The sequence below is a fragment of the Arachis duranensis genome, chromosome 7, assembly GCF_000817695.3.
Source record: "Arachis duranensis cultivar V14167 chromosome 7, aradu.V14167.gnm2.J7QH, whole genome shotgun sequence".
Taxonomy (NCBI): domain Eukaryota; kingdom Viridiplantae; phylum Streptophyta; class Magnoliopsida; order Fabales; family Fabaceae; genus Arachis; species Arachis duranensis.
In genome coordinates, this window is record NC_029778.3 from 59,772,088 (window position 1) to 59,791,834 (window position 19,747).

Here is a 19,747-nt window from a genome sequence, read left to right on the forward strand (position 1 = left end):
TAATTGAAATAATAATTTAAATATTTTAAATGGAATAATTTCATTTAAAGAATTAATAATTCAAACATAATTCTTTTACACTTAATAGCTACATTTGAGTTAATACACTTAATATCATATTTAAAAAAGAATGAACAATACATATTATATTACTTATTTATTAATTAAATTATTATAATTTAAATTAATTTTAATGAAATAATTTAAAATTATAATTTCAATCTTATGACGTGCATGACACGGGTTATTACACTTGTTAATTCGAAAAACCAATTAGTTATTAGTAAATTTTTCCAACGATATTGTTGCATTGGCACTAAAAAATGTTGTTTCAAACATTATTACTGTTGAATTATTCCTACGATAAATCTAATAGTAATGTAATTTTTTTAGAAATTTAAAATAAATTAATAGTAATGTAATTTTTTTAGAAATTTAAAATAAATTATTAATTTTAATTTTAAATTTAAATTTATTTTTTACACTATTAATGTTGAATTCATAAATAATGAAAAACCTATTATTTAAAATAAATAATACAATATTAAAATAAATTAAAAGTCAAGTACATCAAATAAATACAATCAAATAGTAAAACTACAGATTCAAGTAATCTTTGTCATTGTCGTTATCGTCATCGATCTTGTGGCCCAGAATTGGTGGCGCAGAAGGCAGTGATATCCGTGTGTCACCAACAGGACCGCTGTCATCAGCAGTGGTGCTGCCACTAGCAGGGTCGATACTAGCGGCACACGTCTGGACTTGGTACACCTCAGACACTACCTTCATACGCTGAAGCTGCTCCAGCGACTCCTTCTATCCTAGCTTAAGCTCATTCACAAACGTCACGTAGGTGAGGATCTCCTGATACCATCCCAATAATTATTCAACTCCTGAGCCTGCTGCTGAAGGTTGCGTTAGAGCTCCTGCACCTGCAGCCTCAAATCCACGTCTTCTTCGGGCTCGACTAGTGGCAGAGCATGACGATAGCCTCAATGTGGAGGTGCGGATACTGTTGGCGAAGAATGACCTATACCGTATACACGATTCTTGTACGCCATTGAGGCGGTCTCACGCTAACCCGCATCGGTATCAACGACTGAAACTGCAGAGCCATCGGCAGCGTCCTCCCTACTTTGTTGAGACTGTTGAGTCGCAGCCTCTAGTCTCTATATGTAGGACTCTTGTATTACACAAGTTATTGTAATTAGTACGACAGATATACAGTTAATTATCTCTAAAAATTTTATAATAGAAGATCATATGTATGTTTACTCACATAATGGTCTTGAGACCGCTGATTAGCAAATTTCTCTTTATTCTCCTTCAGCATGTGAGTGTACTTGAACGTTTCTGCCAATGTCACCTCGTGATCCAATAACTTCGACTACACATGTTGCATTGAAATAATATGATTATGATGCCTAGTAATGATATGCAAAAGAATATAACTAAGTTATTAACAAAATTAAAGTCACTACATACCAGCCTGGCCTTAGTCTTCATGAAGGTCGCTGAGCCACCAATGTACTTGGACGGCCTGGCCGATACCTTGGTAGCTTTGTTGGTGAGATGCCAATGCCTGAATCTCTCATTGGTCTCCTAATGAACAAACAGAGCTATCTTTATTTCCGGTCAGGGCCACATCATCCGGTGGTCCCATCCTTGACGAACATCATCTAGCATCTGCTGCAGTCGCTGACCCATTTTATGGTCGAATATCTTTCTGATGGTAAGATCATGCTTAGCGTCCCATATAAAGTGCAACTGCAAGAAAGAAAATTAAAAATTAGTTAATCAAGATAGAGGATATAAACTAGCTAAAAATGCTTGAAATTGAAAAAAAAAAGTAATTACCGCCCATTTCTGAAACCATTGCTCCCTGATCTCAGTGGGGATCTTTGTGTAGCTGGACTAGGGATGGTTGTACATTAGCTTGATGATATTGGTCATCTCCTGGGTACACGCATTGTTGTTAAGGAAATTTGAGCAATAACTATAAATAGGAAATAATAACCAGGCAACCAAATAAACCTAAATCCACTAAAAAGAAATCAATTTTCATGAGCTTTTAGCAATAACCATAATCAATAAATAGGAAGCAATAACTAGACAACCAAATAAACCTAAATCCACTAAACAGGAATAAATTTTCATAAACTTTTAGCAATAAGCATAATCAGTAAACATGATACAATAACCAGGCAACCAAATAAACCTAAATCCACTAAACTAGAATAATTTTTTAGGCACTTTCTGTGATAACCATAAATAGAAAACAGGAAACAATATTCAAACCTAAATCCGCTATACTAAAACCAATTTTCAGACACTTTCAGCGATAACTATAAACAGTAAATACGTGATACTCCCCGTGATACTTACCATGTGCCACCATCAGGCCAAATATTCAATCATACGATGGGAGGTGGTGGAGGGGCATCAGCTACCTCACTTCCGTGGCTGGACTCCAGGGCCGCGGCATTCATCGCTAAAGGCGGCCGTGGATGCGGGCTGCTGAGCGGTAAGAGGCAGCATCGTCACCATAGACGGAGGCACGTAGTTGGGGTTGGGGACCATAATGAACGGTTGGTCTGCTAAACCCGCAACCTGTGACGTCACCGGGGTGGTCAGAGTAGAGGAATAGGATCTAGAAGTCTCGGGGGTACTGAAGAACGAAACTCTCGAGCGATCTAGAATTTTCACAAATAAATTCCCGTTGTAAGTATAGCTTCTAGACCGACAAGAATTCCTTTCTTACAAACCTTTTGGTTGTCACAAGTAACAAACCCAATAAATTTATAAACCAAAGTATTCAAACCTCGAATCGTCTTCTCAAGGAATTGCAGGGAAGTATGATTTATTATTGGTTATGTAAAAAGATATAATTTTGGGTTTTTAAAAGGGTTTGAACAAGAGAAATAAATTGCAGGAATTAATAAATTAATAACTAATAATACTCTTGGCAAGGTATGAAAACTGGAAGTCCTATCCTAGTTATCCTTATCAATGGTGATGAGAATCATATTTTTGCTCCCACTAAGTCAGCCTCTAAATATAAAGGTCAGTTAAATGGACAAATTAATTTAACACCTAAAGTCCTAGTCAACTCCTTAAGGAAAGACTAGAGTTATAGGAATCTAAATTAATCAGCAAGAATAACAATTATAAATCACGATGAGTTTGACAACTCAAGAGTCACCAATTAATCAACCAAAGTCAATAGTAAAAAATCTAAATTATTTATATAAATAGAGGAAAGCAATCATAAGTCTGAAATACCTCAATGCATATTAATTAAGAAAATCAATCCTAACATGGAAAGTTCATAAACAAATAAAAGAGAAAATAAATAAAAAGGACATTGAACCTGTGATCTAAAGAAAATAAAAATATTCCTAAATCCTTTAGGAGGAATCCTAATCCTAATTCCTAAGAGAGAGGAGAGAACCTCTCTCTCTAAAAACTACATCTAAAATTATGAAAAGTGAATTATGATATGATATGAAGTATATGTTGAATGAATGGATTCTCCCACTTTATAGCCTCTAATCTGTGCATTCTGGGCCAAAAACTGGGTTAGAAATAGCCCAAAAATCACTGATTTCGAAATCTGGTACATACAGGTCGCAGGAAAGTGACGCGGAAGCGTCGTCCACGCGTTTGCGTGGATTGAGATTTTGCATATGCGACGCGGGCGCGTCATCCACACGTCCGCATCGCCTAACTTTGGGGCAGCTGTGGCAAATTATATGTCATTGCGAAGCCCCATATGTTAGCTTTCTAACGCAACTGGAAACGCATTGTTTGAACCTTTGTAGCTCAAGTTATGGTCGATTTAGTACCAAGAGGTCAGGCTGGACAGCTTTAGCAGTTCCTTCAGTTTCTTGTATTCCTTCCACTTTTGCATGCTTCCTTTTCATCCTCTAATCCATTCTTGCCTTGTAATCCCTGAAATCACTTAACACACATATCAAGGCATCGAATGATAATAAGAGAGGAATTAAATAAAAGAAAATAAAAGCCAAAGAATCATATTTTCAATCATAGCACAAAATCAGGAAGGAGAATGTAAAACCATGCAAATCATATGAATAAGTTGGCAAGGACTTGATAAAAATCACTCAATTGAGTACAAGATAAACCATAAAATAATGGTTTATCAATCTCCCCACACTTAAACATTAGCTTGTCCTCATGCTAAGCTCAAGAGAAGCTATAAAGGAGTGAAGAGGAATGATAGAGAGTATGCAATGCAACCTATCTATGCGGATGCAACTACATGCAAAATGTTTCTACCTACTTGGTTAAAAGCAAATAAGTTCTCCAAGACAAAAATAATTCAAATTCTACTAATTCAAATCACACAATAAAAGACAAGTAAACTTGTAAGAAGATAGCTCATGAAAGTAGGGAACATAGAATCAAGCATTGAACCCTTACTGGTAGTGTATATTACTCTAGTCTCTCAAGTGTATAGGGTAATCACTCTATTCTTCTCTAATCATGCTTTCTAAACTTTGTTCTCCGTCTAACCAATCAACAAATATTTAATGTATATATACAAACATCATGAGGTCTTTTTCAAGGTTATAATGGGGTTAAGGTAAGGGTAAAGGTATATATATATATATAAGGCTAAGTGAGCTAATAATTGAACCCTTGATTAGTCTAAGATGTCACCTAACATATACATACTCTATCTAATCTAAAAATCTTGCCTAGCTGCCCAATTTTTCCACTTGTGTGTTACATACTCATGCACCAATTTTATTTTTGATTTTATCCCATGTGCATTGATTCTTTAATTTTTGCATTGGGGTAATTTTTGTCCCCTTATTTAATTACTTAATAAATTTTTTTTTCTTTTTTTCTTTTTCTTTGAAACATAAGAATAATATATCAAATGCACATGGTGTTTTAATTATTTTGATTTCACATGAGCATGCTCCCAAATTTTAAATAATTTATTCACTTTAATACCTTTTTCCTATCATCCCATGCTCTCATAAATTTCTCCACACTTAGTTGATACACAATTTCTATCTTAAGCTAACCAAGGATTCAACTTGGGATTTTTATTTTGTTTTTCTGCTTAAGACTAGTAATGTGGTTATAAAACAGAAGGGGATTAAAAAGCTCAAAGTGGCTAACAAAGGTGACATAAAAGGGTAGGCTTATTTGGGATAAGTGAGCAAAAACAAGTAATGGCCTCAATCATATGCAAGCATGTAAATACACTAAATAATGGACATATAGAATGGAACAAAGCAAAGATTGCAATTATAGAGAAGAAAACACAAAAAAATAAAATTCATGGTTTAAATAGTGTAACCATGTAATTAAGCTCAAAATCTCATGGGTTGTGTGCTCTTAGCTTTTTAAACTATGTTCCAAATACAACTTCAAATAAATTTAACAAAAAAAAAATTAATTTAAATTAGTGAGATATTATAAAAATTTCTTGAAAAAGAAAATATTACTTCAACCAAGTAGTAACTAAATGCATAAAATCAAACAAACATGCAAATGCAACAATTAACAAATTAACATTGGTATTGAAAAGAAGAAAAATAGCTAACCCATGGAGATCGGTATCAACCTCCCCACACTTAAAGATTGCACCGTCCTCGGTGCATGCTGAGATGTGCAGGTGGACGGGTGGCTCCGTAGCTAGTGCTCTTTGTGTTCCTTTCCTTGCTGGTGGTTTAGGAGTAGCTTTCTCTTTACCTTTCTTGGTGGCCATCCTGAAAGAAAAAGAGTAAAGACGTTAAAACTTCAAGGATTAGAGCAAGGAAGAGAACGTAAAATGTGGTAATCAGTGCACAGTAAAGAAGAATGATGCTAACACATGGTCAGAACTACATGCGAAAAGTCATCAACGGAAGTATATCAAGTGCATGTGATGACAGTTAAATGCAAGGTATTTATTGGCATGCCGGCAAAGGCATGAGTAGCATAGATCAAGCATTCAATGTCCAAGTTAGATTACCAAGTCTTTCAAACTAACAATATGCTTGTAATAACAATTATATTAACTAATAAAATATAAAAGAGGTTTTGTGAAAAGCAAGCATTTAGAGTAGTAGAATAAAAAAATAGTGCACAATGCCATACGGGCGTTTTCACAAATACATAGCATGCATGGTAAATAAGGTATTGAAAGTATTAAATTGAACATGCAAGCAACCCTATAAAAATAATATATAATTATCAAACAGTTCCTTTAATAATCCACAAGCAAAATATAGAGAATAATGACCCAAATAAATTTCTAACACCAAAGAAAATAATGCAATGAATGAAAGAGTGCAAATAAATTAAATGAAATAGGATGTAAGTGAAGAGGGGTGAGAGGTTAAAGGAATGAAGAAGAAGAAAGTAAGAAAGAAGGGAGAAAGAAATAAGAAGGGAAAGAAAAGATTAGGATTTGGGGAAGAAAAGATAAGATATTTGGCTGTTCTGTATAAGCTGTGCGGCGTAGTCGATGCGAGCACGTGGGACACGCGGTCGCGTGGATAGCACTTCGATGAAGTGACGCGAACGCGTAGGTCACGCATTCGTGTGAAGTGATTCGTGCCTTCAGCGCGAGTGCAGCCTCGCGGCTGCGCAACTCTCTGGTGAAAAACTTATTTTGCCAAAATTTTGGGTGACGCGATCACGTGGTGGACGCGATCGCGTGGTTGGCCTTGTTTTAGGCGCGGACGCATGGGGCAGGCGTTCGTGTGGTAGGGCTTGTGCTACAAGCACGAGGCCAGCCCAATTCCAGCTCAACTTTCGGCCATACACCCTTTTTACATCGATTTTGAGGCACGCGTTCGCGTGGATGACGCGTTCGCGTGGATGACGCGGACGCGTGGGAGGCATTTTGCCCACATGACGCGGACGCATTAGCGACGCGGTCGCGTGGACTAATTTGTGTCAAAGGCACGCCTCCAGTCGCGCTTTCGCGGGACTCTCTGTTCAGTTTCTTTTCTTCCGAATGCACTTGTGACGCGGACGCGTCAGCGACGCTTGCGCGTCGATCGCGTCTCTTTTTTTTTGATGCAGTACACAGAATGCAAAATGCAATGAATGTCATGCAAAAATTTCAGGTTCAATAAAAATTCAAAAACAGACTAAAATGGAAGAGGAACGATCATACTATGGTGGGATGTCTCCCACCTAGCACTTTTAGTTAAAGTCATTAAGTTGGACATTCTGGTGAGCTTCTTGTTATGGCGGCTTGTGCTTGTATTCATCCAAGAATCTCCACCAGTGTTTGGAATTCCCACAGCCTCCGGGATCCCAAACTAGGCGCAGAAAGCCTTCAAGCAAGCTAAAGCAAGTGACAAGGCCCCAAGAGTCTTGATTTCTAGATTGAAGTCCGGGGTCCCAAACCTTGCTTTTTCACCCGTTTTCTTGTTGATCATTAGTGTTCCAACCGGGTGGCAGGCAATCTGAATTCTCACTAAAGCAGCCAAACAACTTTCTAGACCTATTTATTTGAGCTCTACACCAACCTTTATGTTTAAACTTTGAGCACACAACCATGTTGAACCTTGCTTGACAACTCCAACCACTAACCATCGTCCTCTTACTCTTGATGCCACAGAGAGCTCTAAGTTGACTACTCGTCTCTAGTAGTCCATACTCAAGTGGGAAAGTAAAGGTCAATGATAAGAATTTTACCCACTTGAATGTTGTGTTGGACGGTAATGGCCTTGGGAGAGGTGTTTCTAATGATTTTGCAAGCTCCACTCCCTTGTGCTTTTCTTTGACAACTTCCACCTCCTTGTAAGCTTCTTCAATTTCAACCTCCTCCTCTTGGTAGCTTTCTTCCGATTCAATTTCTTCTTCATTGTTCACCAAGCACATGGGAGGTTGTGCTTCTTCTTCTTTAATCTCCATGTCAAGTCCAATGGGAGAGGATTCAAATGTAGATAAGAATTCATTAATGATTGAATCCATCTCTTGATCATCCCCTTCAAAGTCTTCAACCATGATATGCTTTGGAGGTTGTACACCCTCCGCGACATCAATTGCAAATGTCTTAGAAGGAGGCTCTATGACTTGAGTTTCCCATGAAGGTTCTGCATCTCCTAAGTCTTCAACCACTTCTTCATCTTCAATAGCAGGCGTAGATTCTTCCAATTGTTCCAATACAAAGTCGTGCTGCTCACTGTCCATTGGAGTTTCCAACTTCTCCTTGATGCCACGTTCTTCAGTAGATTCTCCACATGAAGCCATGGGGGTTCCTTGAATGTCTGAACGTCGGGAAAGTAATCGAATTATCGCTTGATCCAGTTGGCGAAGGGTTGCATGGAGTTTTTCCACTGTTTCCTTGAGACGATCTCGTGATTCTTGTTACGCTCAGCTACCATAAGTAGGATCATAGTGCTCTTGGATTGATGGATATAGAGATGGTTTATATTGAGGTGGTGGTTCTTGGGAGTAATTGGGTTGGAATTGGGGTGATTTTATATATGGTTCATATGGCTCATAAGGTGGTCGGTATGGTGGTTGAGGGTTAGAATTATATGAGGTTGTTTGGTAGTAAGGGGCTTGTGAGTATGGTGGTCCAAAGTCATGTTGAGGAGGGGGTTCATAGGCATATGGTGGTGGTTGTTGATAATCAAAAGAGTGCTCACCATAGCCCTTATCTTGGTATGCATCACAGAATGGCTGTTGATAGTCCATTGGAGGTGGTTGTTGCCATGAGGGTTGATCAAATCCTTGTGGCTCCTCCCATCTTTGATTGTTCCAACCTTGATGCCTGTTCTCATTATAGTTCACATTCCTAACAATAACATTGGAATCAAACTTGAAGTCAGAGGGGTGAGAGTTCATATTTGTAGGAGAAAATAAAAAAAAGCTAATAAAAAGAAAATATTTTGAAAAAGTTATGATTTTTGAAAAAAGAAAAATAGGATAAGATTTTGAAAAAGATAAGATAAGATTTTGAAAAAGATATGATTTTTGAAAAAAAGATAAGATAAGATTTTGAAAAAGATATGATTTTTGAAAAATATTTGAATTTTGAAAAATAAGATAAGATAAGATAAAATTTTTAAAACAAAAATCTGAAAAAAAAATTTTTGAAAAATATTTACAATGACCAATAATAAGGCAAACGTTTGTAATTCCCCAGCAACGGCGCCATTTTGAAGAACGAAACTCTCGCGCGATCTAGAATTTTCACAAATAAATTCCCGTTGTAAGTATAGCTTCTAGATCGACAAGAATCCCTTTCTTACAAACGTTTTGGTTGTTACAAGTAACAAACCCAATAAATTTATAAACCGAAGTATTCAAATCTCGAGTCGTCTTCTCAAGAAATTGCAGGGAAGTATGATTTATTATTGGTTATGTAAAAAGATATAATTTTAGGTTTTAAAAGGGTTTGAACAAGAGAAATAAATGGCAGGAATTAATAAATTAATAACTAATAAAACTCTTGGCAATGTATGAAAATTGGAAGTCCTATCCTAGTTATCCTTATCAATGGTGATGAGAATCATATTTTTGCTCCCACTAAGTCAACCAATAAATATGAAGGTCAGTTAAGTGGACAAATTAATTTAACACCTAAAGTCCTAGTCAACTCCTTAAGGAAAGACTAGAGTTATAGGAATCTAAATTAATCAGCAAGAATAACAATTATCAATCACGATGAGTTTGACAACTCAAGAGTCACCAATTAATCAACCAAAGCCAATAATAAAAAATCTAAATTATTTATATAAATAGAAGAAAGCAATCATAAGTCTGAAATACCTCAATGCGTATTAATTAAAAAAATCAATCCTAACATGGAAAGTTCATAAACAAATAAAAGAGAAAATAAATAAAAAGAACATTGAACCTGTGATCTGAAGAAAATAAAAATATTCCTAAATCCTTTTAGAGGAATCCTTATCCTAATTCCTAAGAGAGAGGAGAGAACCTCTCTATCTAAAAACTACATCTAAAATTATGAAAAGTGAATTATGATATGATATGAAGTATATGTTGAATGAATGGATTCCTCCACTTTATAGCCTCTAATCTATGCATTCTGGGCCAAAAACTGGGTTAGAAATAGCCCAGAAATCATTGATTTCGAAATCTGGTACGTACAGGTCGCAGGAAAGTGACGCGGAAGCGTCGTCCACGCGTTTGCGTGGATTGAGATTTTGCAGATGCGACGCGGGCGCGTCATCCACACGTCCGCATCGCCTAACTTTGGGGCAGCTATGGCAAATTATATGTCATTGCGAAGCCCCAGATGTTAGCTTTCTAACGCAACTGGAAACACATCATTTGAACCTTTGTAGCTCAAGTTATGGTCGATTTAGTACCAAGAGGTCAGGCTGGACAGCTTTAGCAGTTCCTTCAGTTTCTTGTATTCCTTCCACTTTTGCATGCTTCCTTTTCATCCTCTAAGCCATTCTTGCCTTGTAATCCCTGAAATCACTTAACACACATATCAAGGCATCGAATGATAATAAGAGAGGAATTAAATAAAAGAAAATAAAAGCCAAAGAAGCATATTTTCAATCATAGCACAAAATCAGGAAGGAGAATGTAAAACCATGCAAATCATATGAATAAGTTTGCAAGGACTTGATAAAAATCACTCAATTGAGTACAAGATAAACCATAAAATAGTGGTTTATCAATCTCCCCACACTTAAACATTAGCTTGTCCTCATGGTAAGCTCAAGAGAAGCTATAAAGGAGTGAAGAGGAATGATAGAGAGTATGCAGTGCAACCTATCTATGCGGATGCAACTGCATGCAAAATGTTTCTACCTACTTGGTTAAAAGCAAATAAGTTCTCCAAGACAAAAATAATTCAAATTCCACTAGTTCAAATCACACAATAAAAGACAAGTAAACTTGTAAGAAGATAGCTCATGAAAGCATGGAACATAGAATCAAGCATTGAACCCTTATTGGTAGTGTATATCACTCTAGTCTCTCAAGTGTATAGGGTAATCACTCTATTCTTCTCTAATCATGCTTTCTAAACTTTGTTCTCCGTCTAACCAATCAACAAATATTTAATGTATACATACAAACATCATGAGGTCTTTTTCAAGGTTATAATGGGGCTAAGGTAAGGGTAAGGGTATATATATAAGGCTAAGTGAGCTAATAATTGAACCCTTGATTAGTCTAAGATGTCACCTAACATATACATACTCTATATAATCTAGAAATCTTGCCTAGCTGCCCAATTTTTCCACTTGTGTGTTACATACTCATGCACCAATTTTATTTTTGATTTTATCCCATGTGCATTGATTCTTTAATTTTTGCATTGGGGTAATTTTTGTCCCCTTATTTAATTACTTAATAAATTTTTTTTCTTTTTTTCTTTTTCTTTGAAATATAAGAATAATATATCAAATGCACATGGTGTTTTAATTATTTTGATTTCACATGAGCATGCTCCAAAATTTTAAATAATTTATTCACTTTAATACCTTTTTCCTATCATCCCATGCTCTCACAAATTTCCCCACACTTAGTTGATACACAATTTCTATCTTAAGCTAACCAAGGATTCAACTTGGGATTTTTATTTTGTTTTTCTGCTTAAGGCTAGTAATGTGGTTATAAAACAGAAGGGGATTAAAAAGCTCAAAGTGGCTAACAAAGGTGACATAAAAGGGTAGGCTTATTTGGGATAATAAGTGAGCAAAAACAAGTAATGGCCTCAATCATATGCAAGCATGTAAATACACTAAGTAATGGACATATAGAATGGAACAAAGCAAACATTGCAATTATAGAGAAGAAAACACACCAATCATAGAGAAGGAAACACACAAGAATAAAATTCATGGTTTAAATAGTGTAACCATGTAATTAAGCTCAAAATCTCATGGGTTGTGTGCTCTTAGCTTTTTAAACTATGTTCCAAATATAACTTCAAATAAATTTAACAAAAAAAATTTTAATTTAAATTAGTGAGATATTATAAAAATTTCTTGAAAAAGAAAATATTACTTCAACCAAGTAGTAACTAAATGCATAAGTAATACGCGGTGGAAGGATAAGAAGGTGTTCATTATTGTAATTCCGAGCTGCCAGAATGGGGAACATATGCTCACAGTAGCGATTGGGAAATCATGCAGTGTCCTTTGTTGGGAAGGCTTTCTCCTTTTCATCGACCTTTATAATGCTTTTAATTCTTTTTGTTGAGGGCTTAACTACAGTTGAAGATGGCTCTGCCACTAATGCTCTCTTTGTTCCTTTCCTTGCTGTGGATTTGGGGGTAGCTTTCTCTTTGCCTTTCTTGGTGGCCTTTCTGAAAGGGAAAGAGTAAAGACGTTAAAACTTCAAGGATTAGAGCAAGGAAGAGAACGGAAAATGTGGTAATCAGTGCACAGTAAAGAAGAATAATGCTAACACATGGTCAGAACTACATGCGAAAAGTCATCAATGGAAGTATATCAAGTGCATGTGATGACAGTTAAATGCAAGGTATTTATTGGCATGCCGGCAAATGCATGAGTAGCATAGATCAAGCATTCAATATCCAAGTTAGATTACCAAGTCTTTCAAACTAACAATATGCTTGTAATAACAATTATATTTAACTAATAAAATATAAAAAAGGTTTTGTGAAAAGCAAGCATTTAGAGTAGTAGAATAAAAAAATAGTGCACAATGCCATACGGGCGTTTTCACAAATACATAGCATGCATGGTAAATAAGGTATTGAAAGTATTAAATTGAACATGCAAGAAACCCTATAAAAATAATATATAATTGTCAAACAGTTCCTTTAAAAATCCACAAGCAAAATATAGAGAATAATGACCCAAATAAATTTCTAACACCAAAGAAAATAATGCAATGAATGAAAGAATGCAAATAAATTAAATGAAATAGGATGGAAGTGAAGAGGGGTGAGAGGTTAAAGGAATGAAGAAGAAGAAAGTAAGAAAGAAGGGAGAAAGAAATAAGAAGGGAAAGAAAAGATTAGGATTTGGGGAAGAAAAGATAAGATATTTGGCTGTTCTGTATAAGCTGTGCGGCGTAGGCGACGCAAGCACGTGGGACATGCGGTCGCGTGGATAGCGCCTCGATGAAGTGACGCGAACGCGTAGGTCACGCATTCGCGTGAAGTGATTCGTGCCTTCAACGCGAGTGCAGCCTCGCGGCCGCGCAACTCTCTGGTGAAAAACTTATTTTGCCAAAACTTTGGGTGACGCGATTGCGTGGTGAACGCGATCGCGTGGTTGGCCTTGTTTTAAAGAACGGCGGGGCCGCATGGTGCAGGCGTTCGCGTGGTAGGGCTTGTGCTACAAGCACGAGGCCAGCCCAATTCCAGCTCAACTTTCGGCCATACACCCTTTTTACATCAATTTTGAGGCACGCGTTTGGGTGGGTGACGCGGACGCGTGGGAGGCATTTTGCCCACATGACGCGGATGCGTCAGCGACGTGGTCGCGTGGACTAATTTGTGCCAAAGGCACGCCTCCAGTCGCGCTTTCACGTGACTCTCTGTTCAGTTTTCTTTTCTTCCGAATGCACTTGTGACGCGGACGCGTCACCGACGCTTACGCGTCGATCGCGTCTCTTTTTTTTTGATGCAGTATACAGAATGCAAAATGTAATGAATGTCATGCAAAAATTTCAGGTTCAATAAAAATTCAAAAACAAACTAAAATGGAAGAGGAACGATCATACCATGGTGGGTTGTCTCCCACCTAGCACTTTTAGTTAAAGTCCTTAAGTTGGACATTCTGGTGAGCTTCTTGTTATGGCGGCTTGTGCTTGTATTCATCCAAGAATCTCCACCAGTGTTTGGAATTCCCACAGCCTCCGGGATCCCAAACTAGGCGCAGAAAGCCTTCAAGCAAGCTAAAGCAAGTGACAAGGCCCCAAGAGTCTTGATTTCTAGATTGAATTCCGGGGTCCCAAACCTTGCTTTTGCACCCGTTTTCTTGTTGATCATTAGTGTTCCAACCGGGTGGCAGGCAATCTGAATTCTCACTAAAGCAGCCAAACAACTTCCTAGACCTATTTAGTTGAGCTCTACACCAACCTTTATGTTTAAACTTTGAGCACACAACCATGTTGAACCTTGCTTGACAACTCCAACCACTAACCATCGTCCTCTTACTCTTGATGCCACAGAGAGCTCTAAGTTGACCACTCGTCTCCAGTAGTCCATACTCAAGTGGGAAAGTATAGGTCAATGATAAGAATTTTACCCACTTGAATGTTGTGTTGGACGGTAATGGCCTTGGGAGAGGTGTTTCTAATGATTTTGCAAGCTCCACTCCCTTGTGCTTTTCTTTGACAACTTTCACCGCCTTGTAAGCTTCTTCAATTTCAACCTCCTCCTCTTGGTAGCTTTCTTCCGATTGAATTTCTTCTTCATTGTTTGCCAAGGGCATAGGAGGTTGTGCTTCTTCTTCTTTAATCTCCATGTCAAGTCCAATGGGAGAGGATTCAAATGTAGATAAGAATTCATTAATGATTGAATCCATCTCTTGATCATCCCCTTCAAAGTCTTCAACCATGATATGCTTTGGAGGTTGTACACCCTCCGCGACATCAATTGCAAATGTCTTAGAAGGAGGCTCTATGACTTGAGTTTCCCATGAAGGTTCTGCATCTCCTAAGTCTTCAACCACTTCTTCCTCTTCAATGGCAGGCATAGCTTCTTCCAATTATTCCAATACAAAGTCGTGCTGCTCACTATCCAGTGGAGTTTCCAACTTCTCGTTCACGCCACGTTCTTTAGTAGATTCTCCATATGAAGCCATGGGGGTTCCTTGAATGTCCGAACGTCAGGAAGGTAATCGAATTATCTCTTGATCCAGTTGGCGAAGGGTTGCATGGAGTTTTTCCCCTGTTTTCTTGAGACGATCTCGTGATTCTTGTTATGCTCGGCTATCATAAGTAGGATCATAGTGCTCTTGGATTGATGGATATAGAGATGGTGTATATTGAGGTGGTGGTTCTTGGGAGTAATTGGGTTGGAATTGGGGTGATTTTATATATGGTTCATATGGCTCATAAGGTGGTCGGTATGGTGGTTGAGGGTTAGAATTATATAAGGTTGTTTGGTAGTAAGGGGCTTGTGAGTATGGTGGTCCAAAGTCATGTTGAGGAATGGGTTCATAGGCATATGGTGGTGGTTGTTGATAATCAAAAGAGTGCTCACCATAGCCGTTATCTTGGTATGCATCACAGAATGGTTGTTGATAGTCCATTGGAGGTGGTTGTTGCCATGAGGGTTGATCAAATCCTTGTGGCTCCTCCCATCTTTGATTGTTCCAACCTTGATGCATGTTCTCATTATATTTCACATTCCTAACAATAACATTGGAATTAAACTTGAAGCCAGAGGGGTGAGAGTTCATAGTAGTAGGAGAAAATAAAAAAAAGCTAATAAAAGAAAATATTTTGAAAAAGATATGATTTTTGAAAAAAGAAAAATAGGATAAGAAAAATAAGATTTTGAAAAAGATAAGATAAGATTTTGAAAAAGATATGATTTTTGAAAAAAAGATAAGATAAGATTTTGAAAAAGATATGATTTTTGAAAAAGATTTGAATTTTGAAAAATAAGATAAGATAAGATAAAAATTTTAAAATAAAAATCTGAAAATTTTTTTTTTGAAAAATATTTACAATGACCAATAATAAGGCACACGTTTTTAATTCCCCGGCAACGGCGCCATTTTGAAGAACAAAACTCTCGCGCGATCTAGAATTTTCACAAATAAATTCCCATTGTAAGTATAGCTTCTAGACCGACAAGAATCCCTTTCTTACAAACGTTTTGGTTGTCACAAGTAACAAACCCAATAAATTTATAAACCGAAGTATTCATACCTCGGGTCGTCTTCTCAGGAAATTGCAGGGAAGTATGATTTATTATTGGTTATGTAAAAAGATATAATTTTAGGTTTTAAAAGGGTTTGAACAAGAGAAATAAATGGCAGGAATTAATAAATTAATAACTAATAAAACTCTTGGCAAGGTATGAAAACTGGAAGTCCTATCCTAGTTATCCTTATCAATGGTGATGAGAATCATATTTTTGCTCCCACTAAGTCAACCTATAAATATGAAGGTCAATTAAGTGGACAAATTAAGTTAACACCTAAAGTCCTAGTCAACTCCTTAAGGAAAGACTAGAGTTATAGGAATCTAAATTAATCAGCAAGAATAAAAATTATCAATCACGATGAGTTTGACAACTCAAGAGTCACCAATTAATCAACCAAAGTCAATAGTAAAAAATCTAAATTATTTATATAAATAGAGGAAAGCAATCATAAGTCTGAAATACCTCAATACGTATTAATTAAGAAAATCAATCCTAACATGGAAAGTTTATAAACAAATAAAAGAGAAAATAAATAAAAAGAACATTGAACCTGTGATCTGAAGAAGATAAAAATATTCCTAAATCCTTTAAGAGGAATCCTAATCCTAATTCCTAAGAGAGAGGAGAGAACCTCTCTCTCTAAAAACTACATCTAAAATTATGAAAAGTGAATTATGATCTGATATGAAGTATATATTGAATGAATGGATTCCCCCACTTTATAGCCTCTAATCTGTGCATTCTGGGCCGAAAACTAGGTCAGAAACAGCTCAGAAATCGCTGATTTGGAAATCTGGAACGTACAGGTCACGGGAAAGTGACGCGGATGCGTCATCCACGCGTTTGCATGGATTGAGATTTTGCAGATGCGATGCGGGCGCGTCATTTACGCGTCCGCGTCGCCTAAATTCGAGGCAGATTTGACAAATTATATATCGTTGCGAAGCCCCGAATGTTAGCTTTCTAACGCAACTGAAACCGCATCATTTGAACCTCTGTAGCTCAAGTTATTGTTGATTTAGTACCAAGAGGTCAGGCTGGACAGCTTTAGCAGTTCCTTCAGTTTCTTGTATTCCTTCCACTTTTGTGATCAATACTTTTCACAACTCAAATAATCCCCGGTAATGAATCCAAAAACTTGGTGTTCAATACCATGGCATAAACACAACTTCGCACAACTAACCAGCAAGTGTACTGGGTCGTCCAAGTAATAAACCTTACGCGAGTAAGGGTCGATCCCACAGAGATTGTTGGTATGAAGCAAGCTATGGTCACCTTGTAAATCTTAGTCAGGCAAACTCAAATGGATATGGGTGATATACGAATAAAACATAAAGATAAAGATAGAGATACTTATGTAATTCATTGGTGGGAATTTCAGATAAGCGCATGAAGATGCTGGTCCCTTCCGTCTCTCTGCTTTCCTACTGTCTTCATCCAATCCTTCTTACTCCTTTCCATGGCAAGCTTAAGCAAGGGTTTCACCGTTGTCAGTGGCTACCTCCCATCCTCTAAGTGGAAATGTTCAACGCACCCTGTCAAATCAGGAATCCAAGAGATATTCACTAAAGCCTTGATCGCTTGTAGAACAAGAGTGGTTGTCAGTCACCTTGTTCATAGGTGAGAATGATGATGAGTGTCATGGATCATCACATTCATCAAGTTGAAGAGCAAGTGATATCTTAGAACAAGAACAAGCGGAATTGAATAGAAGAACAATAGTAATTGCATTAATACTCGAGGTACAGCATAGCTCCACACCTTAATCTATGGTGTGTAGAAACTCCACCGTTGAAAATACATAAGAACAAGGTCTAGGCATGGCCGTGAGGCCAGCCTCCCAATGATCTAAGAACTAGATGTCCAAAGATGAAAATACAATAGCAAAAGGTCCTACTTATAGAGAACTAGTAGCCTAAGGTTTACAAAGATGAGTAAATGACATAAAAATCCACTTCCGGGCCCACTTGGTGTGTGCTTGGGCTGAGCAATGAAGCATTTTCGTGTAGAGACTCCTCTTGGAGTTAAACGCCAGCTTTTATGCCAGTTTGGGCGTTTAACTCCCATCCTTGTGCCAGTTCCGGCGTTTAACGCTGGAAATTCTGAGGGTGACTTTGAACGCCGGTTTGGGCCATCAAATCTTGAGCAAAGTATGGACTATCATATATTGCTGGAAAGCCCAGGATGTCTACTTTCCAACGCCGTTGAGAGCGCGCCAATTGGGCTTCTGTGGCTCCAGAAAATCCACTTCGAGTGCAGGGAGGTCAGAATCCAATAGCATCTGCAATCCTTTTTAGTCTCTGAATCAGATTTTTGCTCAGGTCCCTCAATTTTAGCCAGAAAATACCTGAAATCACAGAAAAATACACAAACTCATAGTAAAGTCCAGAAAAGTGAATTTTAACTAAAAACTAATAGAAATATACTAAAAACTAACTAGATCATACTAAAAACATACTAAAAACAATGTCAAAAAGCGTACAAATTATCCGCTCATCAGTATGCTTCCTTTTCATCCTCTAAGCCATTCTTCCCCTATAATCCTTGAAATCACTTAACACACATATCAAGGCATCGAATGATAATAAGAGAGGAATTAAATAAAAGCCAAAGAAGCATATTTTCAATCATAGCACAAAATCAGGAAGGAGAATGTAAAACCATGCAAATCATATGAATAAGTTGGAAAGGACTTGATAAAAACCACTCAATTGAGCACAAGATAAACCATAAAATAGTGGTTTATCAGGTACCGGAAGAAACTCTCTTTACTCTGACCACGGTTATGGCCACGACTAGCAGCCTGATCCGCAACACCTCTACCCGTCGTCATGTCTGCAAATAACATACCAACTAATAGAAATTTAGCATAACAAGTCAACAATAAATTATAACAATAAAGTGCGTGCAAGTATGAGGAGCAAGTTTAACACTAATGTACTTCCTATAGTCAATAGCACACGATTGATTTCAAGAATTGAAAAAGTTCCTAATATAACCCAAAACCAAATAAACATCCAAAATTAACATACTTGGATTATATAGAATCAAGGAGCTTAAAATTGTATTAATCTTGTACTATTGGACAAAGAACCTCAATAATGCAAAAATTAAGATTTTGGTCAATTAAAAGAATTTCACATCCATTCATCAATGCATAATAACAATAAGAATGTGAAAGCAAGCATTGATTTTCATGGATTGAACCAAAATTTCATTAAGAACTTGTTGAGGCATATTATCGAACACTTGATATACCAAAGTGTAAATGACACAAAATGACACTAACAGACATCCTCTCAGCACCAATTCAAAATCTCAGCACCAATAACACTAAACCAACAGCATAACTTATGAACTTAGCAGCAAATCAATAAAAACAACCTTAATGAATTAACACAATCAAAATCAGCAATAAAATAGAGAATCTTCATAAAATCAAACAATTATAAAAAAATCCCAGCAACAATTTCTTAGTAGTCATCAATGTAACAATTAACACAATTAGACAATTTCAAACACTACAATAATTCAAAACCTAATGTATTGAATCTAACCTAACTTAATCAACCTAAATCCACTAAGATTAGAAAACTAAACTGAACTAATTTTGAAAGTGATTCAAAATTAAAATTGAAATTCTAATCAAACATAAACTATATTAAACTAAAACTAAAGGAATTGAAAAAGAATTGTTCAAGAACCCGTAATGAAGAACATAGTAAGAAATAAGGGAAGAGGTGGATGTTACAACAGTGGTCGGCAAAGTTGCGTCAAAGCTTGCTGGAATGAAGGGGACTACTGCAGCTTCAATTCTGTATCAATGAGACAGAGAAAGCAGGAGGCAACAATTGAGCCTGAGAGGGAAAAGAAGGGAAGAAAGAGAATGGGCTTGCGATGGCGGCAGATGATGGTGACGGCGAC